General features: G+C 42.5%; 1 protein-coding gene across 1 annotated transcript in view; it reads left to right on the top strand.

Moving 5' to 3' along the window:
• Window positions 1-2779: 2779 nt before the first annotated feature.
• Window positions 2780-10966, top strand: part of PIAS3 (protein inhibitor of activated STAT 3) — a 291739-nt gene continuing 283552 nt past the window's right edge. The window contains exon 1 of the mRNA XM_085639510.1: window positions 2780-2983. The gene's annotated coding sequence lies outside the window, so the exon portion shown is untranslated. The remainder of the gene's footprint in view (window positions 2984-10966) is intronic.

Raw genomic sequence — 10966 nt, 5'->3', positions numbered from 1 at the left:
GGAAGAGTGTTTGTTGTCACTGCAACTCCCATCAGGCCTGGGCCCACACACACATTCCCACACAGCTCAAAGCGCGCAATAGGAAGAGTGATGTCCTGACAATGAGTAAAGTGTACATTCAAGATGTTTGACACTGGTGCCTGCTGTTTGATTTGACCACAACTCCCATCAGTGCCTTGCGCTCCTCACACCAGTCCCCAGTGTCAGTCATCTTGCCAGTACTTTTCCACTCACTGTGAGGAAAGCATAGTTCCAGGTGGGCTTGTTGGCTGTGTGGGAGGAGGAGTTTTAGCTGTGACTACAACTCCCATCAGGCCTGTGCCCACATCCACCTTTCCAGCCATCTTTTCCTGTGACTCTGCTTTCCTGGGAGTGAGTGAAACTGTGCTGGCAAAATGGCTGATGCTGGTGACTTGTGTTTTTTCAACACAAAGCCTTGCTGTGAGTTTGTAAGAAGTATGTACTAGGTAGGAATGTATTAAATTTTCTTTTTCATTGCAGGTAGGTTGTCAATATTGCATACACATCACATGCTCATTTACTCTAGATTTTTGTAACTTTGATTACAGTCATTTGTATCACTGCATCCTTGACAGTGATATCTGTAGATGTGTAATTGGTAACATTAGTGGAATGTTGAGTAGGTACTCACCAGACTCTGGTGCTCCTGGTATTCCATAGATGCCCTCCGGCAAAAAGGATGTCATGCACCTTCTCCTCCCAGGAAGTGAAGTGAACAGGTGGTGCAGGAGGGCCACCACCAGTCTGCTAACTTTGTGCGTGTTCTTTTGCTAACAGTTTTTTACCCTCCTTCGCACATAATAGTACCTGTTCCTGATATCATCCATTGTGCGCCGTACAGGTGCTTGAGCGTTCACCTTGTGACTATCCTGTCCCGCATCCTATTTCTATGGGACAAGGGGTTTGTTGGACTAGGTTCCCAAATAACTGTGGCTCTCTTCTGAATATTTCATCTACAAGCACTTCCAACTCCTTCTCTGTTAAATGTGGCTGCTTCCTCTGGGGCATGGTGAGGGTGAGTGTGAAAATGAGGGTGGGTGTGAAGGTGAGTGTGAATGTGAGGGTGGGTGTGAGGATGAGGGTGAGTGTGAATAAGTAAAAGTGTGTGTTTGAGAGAATAGTTTTGCCAAATAGAAATCTGTGCAAGTTGTGTGAAGTGTGAGTAAATGAGGCAGAGAGCAGGGAATCTGTGGCTAATCCTGTGACCTCTCAGCAGTTCATTTGGTGCAAAGGATCATGGTCATCGGTTTGGCCCTATATATATGTGCTTTGGTGGGTGTGGCTAATAATTTTTGTTTTTATTATTTGGCGTTGCCAATGCTTGTTTTGACATTTTTTTTTACATTTTCCACTTGCCAATTGTGACACGAACCGACACGGTTCAAAAACCGCGTTAGATGCATCGTCATCTGTTTGCGGGGTAAACCGAGTTTGATTCATACCTGGAAAGCTATTTTTTAGCGTTTGAGAACGAGACGGTCGCATCGGGCTGTGTTTTCGGACGTTTCGGTCGGACGGATTGCACTCCGAACGAGTCCGTGGGAGTTTAACATGCATTGCATCGTTCTCTGTCATTCGAAAAACATTCCGGAACCAATTCGGTAGGAATGCTTTCCTAACGAGATCGTAATTGGCCCCTATATCGTAGGGTTGATATCATGGATACAGCAAGATTTTTCATAGGTGTAAAACAATACACACCGTAAAAAGCAGTGTATTCAATTTAAAAATGCAAGTCAGTGATCCTCTCTTAGATGAAAAAAGTGAAACTCCCTGTTCTCTTTACGAATACTGCGCCAAACGATTATGCCCACACATAGAAATACAAAACTCAGCAAGAAAACCCAGGTCACAGCCTATTTAATATTCTTCTTTCATTGTGACTAAAAGTGTTCATTCTTTTCAGTAATGGAGTCAAAGAAACATTTTGCCCTTAACAACTGCTCGCGAGGGCCACATCTGATGTTCAATATTTATTGGACCTGATCAAATCTGGCACACCTGTTTGGAGTTTACCATGTGCAATAGATATAACCTAAAATTCCCAAAATGTGGGAATTACAGAAGCATTTTGGTGTGTTGTATGTACCAGTATTTACTGGGCATTCTTCCTCTTGTATATTTCTGCTGGTTTAACCAGCGGCAACTGATCAGGGAAAATTGTGGGGGCATGATTTTTTATGCGCTCGCAAATTCCCTATGCTGGAAAGACCACATATATTGGAATTTGATATGTGTGTAACCGGAGTTAATCATAAAATAACAACACAGTTCAAATTCTTAATTTTCAGGGTGGTGAGTAATTTGTTTTAATAAAACAACCATTGCCTGGGATTGAAATGTAAATGTCATTGATCATCACCTCTCTAGCATTCACATAATCTTGAATTTCCAGAAATCCTGTCTAGGATAAACAAGAGAATTGTGAAATGTTCACTAGGTATTCCAATATCCTTTAATCAAATGGCATACTCGGCCCTCAAGTTTCCCAGGCCTTTATATAGTTTCTTATCCAGGTTTTACATTGCATTCTGGGACTTGCAGTTTTGATTTTTACAGTGGGTTTATAGAAAGCAAAGCAAAAATCCCCATGGGGTGACCTATTGTCGCCATGTGCGTGTGTCTTTTGACCAGGTTGTTTTGAGCCACTAATCCTAGAATTTTTGACTGGGAAGCTTGTGTTAATCCCGGGGAGGGAGAAACTCTGACACTCAGGCTCAATTTGGTGTATTTGACACATTCTACCTATAGGGGCAGCAGAGAAGAATTTCTTTTTACACGTATTTAGTTCCTGAATCAAATCTCGCTTCCAATGTGATTTCCACTTTGTTTCGATTTTAAGCTTTCAAAGTTTTTGCTAAGAAGGAAAACCTAAGAGCCCGAGTCCCCTATGCTGAGAGGAGGGAAAGGGAGTCAACGATGCTCGAGTTGCCAGAGAATAGCCTAACTCCCACTTTCTGCGGTGAGTAAAACGAAAACCCAAGAAGTATCGGTTTGCATGTATTGTTTTGTGGACGAGCGAAAGTCAATCTGATTTTAACTGGTGCACGAGAAACAGCAGTGGTTGCGCCGAGCTGCCTGTTGGTCGTGGGGTGGAGGTTATTTTGTCGAAGACGGAGCATAAAAAAACATGGAAGGGGGAGGGACGAAGAAACACGGAAACATGCAATTTTACGGCAGATACTAAAGGATTAAGACGTTAAGCAAAACCAGTGAAATGTTGGAGTCAGTTACTTCAGTTCACTTTTTTGTAAAAATATTGTGTCGCCTTTAAGGTAAAAAAAAAAATATTAAACACGTGTATTAGCTCAGCACAGTTACTGTCTTTTCAGCCACTGTCCGAATCACCGACGGACGTTTATGAGCAGTCCTCCCCATGCACCATCAAAGAGGTGCTGCTCTCTTTCTCGGCTGAATGTTATCTTGTATTTTTTATTTCTCTTGTGGAGGGCAAACTAACCTCTGTGGCCATATCCATGTATTTTCTGCTCATTGGCATTTTGAGGTAACATTTTATGATGCACGCCGTGATGGTTCTGTTTGTATTAACTTTTATTAAAATAAGAGCATAACGCCTTTCGCGTGTGAATAAAAGCGACAGCCTGTTTTGTTAAAGCTCTATGCATTCTGGGATTTTTGAGCCCATAGTCACCAATGTTAAAAGCGAAAGTACTAGGGCCGTGTAGCAAGCAACGTGGTATTGGTTAAAAAGCCAAGACCGGCGGATGGTGTCACGCGTTATATCCGGTCATATGTTAACCGTGTTGGGGCTGTGAAGGGAACATTGTAATCTAATGCGGTCTTGTTTATATTAGTGTGTGCATTTCTGCTGAATACATTAATTCAGAGGCTGGCAATTAAGGGTTATCAAGCTTCCTACCGGGTTAATGAAACTGTTTTTACTTTTCCACTATATTTTTCAAGAAACAGCATTTTTGATCTGCGATGGCTCTGAATTCCATTCAGCTATGTTGACTCGTACATTTTAATTTGTTAGGGATTTGCCTTTAGATGTACCTTTTTGCTTTTAAATTGTGAAAATATTCTGATTAATTTGTATTTTAATGGCTTGAAGGGGACAGCTAATAGAAGTGCTTTCAATAACATAAGTGGCCACCTTATTAGTTAAAAATGCATCATTTTGAGACAATATATTAGAATAGGCATGGAGATGTAAGGCTTGTGTTTAAATAAAATAGAAAAATACAGATATGCATTTTTGAATGACTGATTCGAAGACATTTTGAACAGTTGTACACATTTTTGACTTGCCTGTTAATTTTTTTTGTTTTTAATGAATGTGTTTAATATAGAGTACATTTTAAAACGTTCATTGGCAAAACCAATAGGTCAAACTTTGGCTGTTCTAGTTTTGTCTTTGCCATGGCTTTTGTAAAACTTTGTTGATGGGGGAGTTACGGGACTCCCCCCACCAATAAGACAAAAATGATTGGATAAAACCAAAAGTATGTTATTATCACAGTAGCTCCTGGTTCTGAAGGGAACTTCTTAGTGGACGCATGTGCACTTTACGAAAGAGCAGGATGCTGTCACTCAGGGAAGTTAGCCTATGGCTGAAGTGGGCTCACTCATTGCCCTGTTCTGTGATGGGTGGAAGTAATATGTGAATGGCATGACTGCAGACTTGTGGATGAAGAGGACTGGCTATATCTTTTAGCCAGTCCTCTTCACCTGCAGGTCTGCTTCCATGCCATTTACAAATTACTTCCACCCAGCACAGCATACAGATATATATAGTGGTTTTTAGCCAGTCTTCTATATTTTTAGTAAATTTAAAAGGTAGCAGCTAACGGCAGACCTATGAAGTGTTGGATACTTTGAAAAAGTAAAGTGCCTAACAAAAATGATGAATGTGTCCTCATGTAAAGTGCTCTGATACCCGACAATGAGTCAAGTTCGCGCTATATAAAACTCCGGAATTTAAAAAAAATAAAATAAAATAAGGTTGCTTAGCCAATTGGTTATTTCAAGGGCATAATTTCAAAATTTTATGAGATGTGTTTTAGTGTGTGAACGTATTGACCCTTTCGCTCACTTTTCATACTGTGGACCATAGTACCATAATTTCTACACTCAATACTGTAGTCATATCTACTAATCACTAAGTGGGGTTTCCTGTTTTTGCTCTGATTAATGTATCTCCGACTTCTGGTGTTTTCCGCTTAAGTTTTTCCTACCTGTCAGTTAGGAATCCTCTAGGCTTGGTTCTAGGCCCCTGCGTTTCTGTTGTCACATTGTATGTCTTGGAGAAATCATTTCATACTTTGGTTTTGCCTGGCATCTTCTTGCCAGTGATTCTCAAATATTTTACTTCTTCTCAACTTTTACCCTGATCTGAATCTAAAGCTTCTGACTGTCTCATAGCTATTCGACACAGAATGTAAAACCATTCTGTTATGCTGTTATCCAAGAACAAAAATATATTTCTTAACAAACAAAGTCAAAATCCAACCATTTCCCATTTCCTATGCTGTTTCCCCTGAACATTCCCTAGAAATTCAGGCAGAATCTTTGCTGTACTGCTCAACCCAATATGAACAAGCATTTGCAATGCAATAGGTCTCGCATTCACACGATTTTGAGCTATTGGTATGATAGATGGCAATGCCTTTTATTTATGTGTTGGGTTTTTAAAACATAAAAGGCATGGTCATTTACAATACCAATAGGTTAAACTGTTGTAAATGCAACTTAAAGAATGCCCCCTTCATTTCCTTCTTCTGTGAATCTTGTATCGTAATGGTACTACTGGGCGGGAAGCCTATTGCCAAGCGGGGGATACGCCAGGTAGCCCCCAAGCCAGTGGTGTAAAATAAAACGATGCCTTACTCTGCAAAAATGTGATGAGCCCTTCCCGAGTCTCCCATATCTTACGGATATTCCTTGGGCTTAATGGAGGCACCCTTTAAGGGTTGAGGGGCCCCTGTCTCAAGCTTCGCCAGTGGGTAGAGAAAGAATGAATGGTTTAACCCGAGAGAGAGGAGTTCTCTGGTGGCTCACAACTAGAGATCAGAGTAGTAATTAGTCTCTAGGATGAGTAAGATGCCCTCCAGCCTCCACTTGAAAACAGGGGTGTATAGTTTGCGGGGGCGGGGGAGAGGCATGTAATACTTTAACACAGGTAACTCTTGTATGTTCTTCCTTGGACGAAGTGGGATGACGGCTACTGGGTTTTAGCTCGACTCTTCAACACTTCGCCACAGCGCTTATCCTGATGGACCACTTTGCAGCAGCACTGCTCTATGAGAAGGTATGTGCTAAGACGGGTTGCGGTCTACAAAAGCAGGTCTCTTAACCTTCCACTTCTCAAGGCTCTTACCTTGGGGTCTTTCTCATAGTAGTACTGCTGGGTGTGGATCCACCTCCCTACTAGGTGATCGCGCACAGTGTGGCCTAGGGCGAAGTAGTAGTCGTGGGGGGTGGCTACATTGCGGTCCTTCATCAAGGTGAAATGCAGGTGCCGATTGAAGTTCTTCTTCAGGTCTGTCACGTTCTCCACACCTGCCAGGCCGTGCACGCTGATTTGGTTGTGCTTCTCTTGGTCAGTCAGAGGCCGCGACATGGTGCTGGAGGGTGGAGGACACAGAGGCAGAGGAAAACCGACTGCGGCGGAGGCGGTAAAAGCTGACAACCGAAACAGGGAGCGAAGGGGTTGTAAAGAATACCCCCGGCCCAGCAAGCTTTGTTCAATTACAGCACAGGCTGCTGCAGGGCAGGAAACACTAGCCAACCAGTACTAGGCCCCGCCTACAACCACCCAGGTCAGACACAGCGCTGCGAGCAGCAAGTCCAGACAAATAACAGACGTTAATAGCACATTGCCCCACCAATCATGGTCTAGCTTTAACGTAGGACTCCCTGACCAATGACAGCCCTGTGTGAGCCCTACTGAAGACCAATGGAGGCTTTGCACGGAAAAAAGTCAGGATATCCACAACGGAATACACATACATCTCCGATCAGCTCGACATTACAGCTGGCCATATCTGTCTGCTCACATATCTGCTGCATCCAGAGGGGGAAGCAATAATCAATAACATTTGTGGTTATTAAGTGATATCAGCAAATACTCGGTGTAAAGCGCTTCGACGCCCGCCAGGGGTGGTAAGCGCTGTATAAATCAAATTACAATTCTGTAGAGGTCGCCCCACACTAAAACACACGCGCACTCTTGTCCGATTGAAATCATTGCTTCAGTCCATGCACACTTATATCCAGTTTTCACTTTTTCCAACGCTTCACTATCAAAACCATGCCGTTTCCGAACATTTTTGCTGCTGTCGATATTAAATAAAGTCGCTTAGCGAAAGGGAAGCTTTTACAATTTAACCATGTATTGCTCTTTTTCTACAAAGAAAGACCTTAATCTCACTAAAACGTATTAGGCATAGCTGTGACCAGCCCAGGGTGACAGCCAGAAAATTAAATATGCCAGTTAACAACCTCAGCAGATTTTCTACAGGTTATCTAAACAGAACAAGCTGTCGCCACGCAATGGAATTATAAAGTGAAAGCGCGCCATGCGTGTTGTGCCTGCCTGCAGCCCTGCCTCGTTTTGGGACGGCCCATCCGGACTGGATCATGGCTTGTTTATATAACACCCTCGTGAAGATAAGAAAGTGCTTCACTACAGCCAAAAACCAAGCCATCCGGTTTGGAGGGGCCGTCCCAAAAGGCGAAAGGGTGGCAACCAAAAAAGCTCATTTCCAATGGCAGGCCACCTTTTAGCATAAACGGTGACGCTAGCCAATGGAAATGAGGGGCGGGGCTTCAAGCCCCCTTCTGAAAATCCTCATCCACAATTTATCTCGCCAGGCGAGACCTAAAGACTATGTACTCAGTATTTGCAAAATCTGCCCCGATTTCCTTTCACATGGTTAAAGCATTGCCTTCCTTACCTGAGCATTTCCATTTTCATAGCTTAATTTTGATAAAAGCATATCTATAAAAGAAAAAATATTATACATCAATAAAACATACAAAATAGCGGTAAGTTAAAAAAGAAAGCACATTAAAATATACAGTACTTTACAGGACTATTAAAATACAATCATACAGTATTCGAGTTATGAGCTCGGACAGCAGTTTTCAAAAAAAGCCCCCACACAGATAATTAACTCATCATCACCCAGTTCAAGAAGAGTCCTAAATGCTTCTCTATAATCTACATGAAACCACCTCTTAAAAAGGGGAGTACAAAGGACTCTATGTTTTGCATATAATATCCAGAGAAAAATAAAAAATGTAAAAGGGAATGGCCCGAACACCCATCACATGAGCAGGGAGAAAAATCACGGTTGGCACGTAAACCCAGAGGGAAGCACAATAAATACATGACAGTATCTGCCCTAAGGTGAGAGAGGAGGCCATGCTCCCAGCGGCCCGTAGGTTTGATCAAATACCCTGCCAGTAAATGCTCACTCTCAATACTCAAAAACAGAGCCACACTCGGTTTGCTGGCCTCTTTGGCCAGTCTGTCCTCGCAATAGCACTTGTATAGGGCAGCCCGAACCTCCTTTTTAGGTCTCGCCTGACCTAGCGCATGCGCTGGTCTGGCGAGACTTTTTGTGAGGGCTCAAAAAAGTGCTACCACTGTAGCCTAGAGCTACAGTGCATGTGCGCGCGCGCGCCTCACTTTCGGGGCCGCTTTGATGTTCTCCCTGAGCCATTTTTTCCCCCAGTTTGTTACTTCTATGTAGTAATGGTGTCACCCGTGCGCCGCCATTACTGCAGAGCACTAATAAACAGAAACAAGCATTGGCATAGCCAATAGGTCTCGCTTTTGGGACCTTATAAGTATTTAGTTATGCAACTGTTGCATGGCTAAACACTTATACGGTCCCAAAAGCAAGACCTATTGGCTATGCCGATGCTTGTTACTTACTGTGTCAAAATCCTCGGGTTTATCAAAAACGTGTGCATCGCCAGCCCTACACAAGCTAGTTCTCACCACTGCTAACCATGGGATCTCCATACATTTATAACAATTAAGCCTGTCCGATATGATGTCTCTAGTAAGAGACTCCGTCTGGTTTTCAACATAGTGTAGGTTTAGTTGACACACATATTGGGGCGAGGATATCGGGGCCCCCTAAGAGCTTACAACAAAACCAATTTTCTTTGTTCTGAATAATACAGCAATTGGAAGAGCCCCAAACCTCAGCATTGCTTTCCTTGCCTGACCTGAGCAAATTAGATTATGGCAATTGTCCACCAGTAGGCCATTCTCAATACTCATTCCTATCATTGGACAAAGTTCTAAAGTTTGCCACAAGACATTTTCATAATCTTCCCAGGCACACTCACACATCCTACAATAGTCATCAAATTGACTATTGGCAAAAAACAATCTACCGGCAAGCTACTATTCCTGGTAATCAAAGCCTTAAATTACCTTGTTCCAAGCTACCTTCCAGTATATTGGAACAGATATGTACTTGCACAGAATCTTTACTGCTTGCTTTTCTTAAACCTCCATGTGTTACCTAATTTCATCTACTCGAACCCCTAGAATTCTACGTACGGTCTCTAATTCCTCTCTTACTATGAAAACAGACTGAACTCTGACCCACTGACGAACCCCACAAAATTTTCTAAACAAGTTTGCCACTCACATCAGCTGCTGATTGGAAAGTTTTGGGTTTATTCGTCAAACTGGGGCAGAGAAAACAAGCATTGGCATAGCCAATAGGTCTTGCCTTTTGGACCTTGTAAGTGTTTAGCCGGAGCTATTGGCTTTGCCAATGTCTTTAAGCCATGGTATAGAGCAATGTGCCTGCTGTGCAGCATGTTGGAAAGTTATAATAGAAAAGTGACATAAGCATTTTTGTTAATAAATATATATATCGAGGAAGGCATTATGTACAACTGAACCACCCTATTACACAAGAATTAGAAATGCAATAGGTTTTGCATTTGCTTGAGTTAAAGCTATTGGCGCTGTAAATGACAATTTTTCTACCTATATTTTATGTATGTGGTGTGTAATGGAATTATGTGGGTTGGATAGGAATTATTAGTTGGGCAATTGTGTGGTGTGAAGTGGATTTGTGTAGTGGAATTATGTGGCATAGTATGCAGTGTAAATATGTTGATAGTAATTGTGTGGTATTGAATGTACTGGAAATATGTGGAGTGGGATTGTGTGTTTTATCAAGTTTAATTATGTGGATTGGCATTTTGTGCTGTGGAGTGGTATGTGGTGCAGTTTAATAATGCGGTGCACTTGAATTTTGTGGCATGATGTGGAATTTTGTGGTGTGGATTGGATTTATGTGGTGTGTTGTTGAGTTGCATTATGTGGTTTGGTGTCAAATTTTGCGGTGTGGATTGGAAATGTGTGGAGTTGAATTGCGTGATGTGGAATTGTGGGGATAATCAACATTAACTTGTCAAAAGCAGCACACCACAGAAGCAACCCGCTTTTGGCAAAGTGCACCCTGCTGCCTCGACCGATTATTTAAATTAACAAGAAGGGAACTCATGAGCCAAATTGCTCGAGAAGTACTGCACCTAGCTGTTTAACCATTTTGCTACACGTTCATACCGATTTGAAGGCATGGTACCATAATTGTCAAGTCGATCCATGTCACACACCACATCTTCAATGAGCTATGGCTCAACCAACCAACATTTAACAAATTATTTTTATACCATATGCAACAATATTAAAAGCAATACCACAAGTCCCAGAATGCAATGTATTGTTAAAAGGCCAGCGCTGTCTGAACGTGTTGCATATAGCATGGACTCTTGTCAGTTAAACATGGATGTCTCTGGTTGGAGAAGAAGCAAAATGTTTAGCTTGTACATGTAATGTCTTTCCTGCCGGGGACCTACGAGTATGAGAGAAGCCGCTCCGATGCATGCTGAGGCCCGAGCACTGTTGAGAGATGCAGGGCAGCTGAGGTGAAGGGGGAGTCGT

Source organism: Triturus cristatus, chromosome 12, assembly GCF_964204655.1.
Source record: "Triturus cristatus chromosome 12, aTriCri1.1, whole genome shotgun sequence".
Lineage (NCBI taxonomy): Eukaryota > Metazoa > Chordata > Amphibia > Caudata > Salamandridae > Triturus > Triturus cristatus.
The sequence above is the reverse complement of the archived record's forward strand: the minus strand, read 5'-3'. Positions and strand labels throughout refer to the sequence as shown.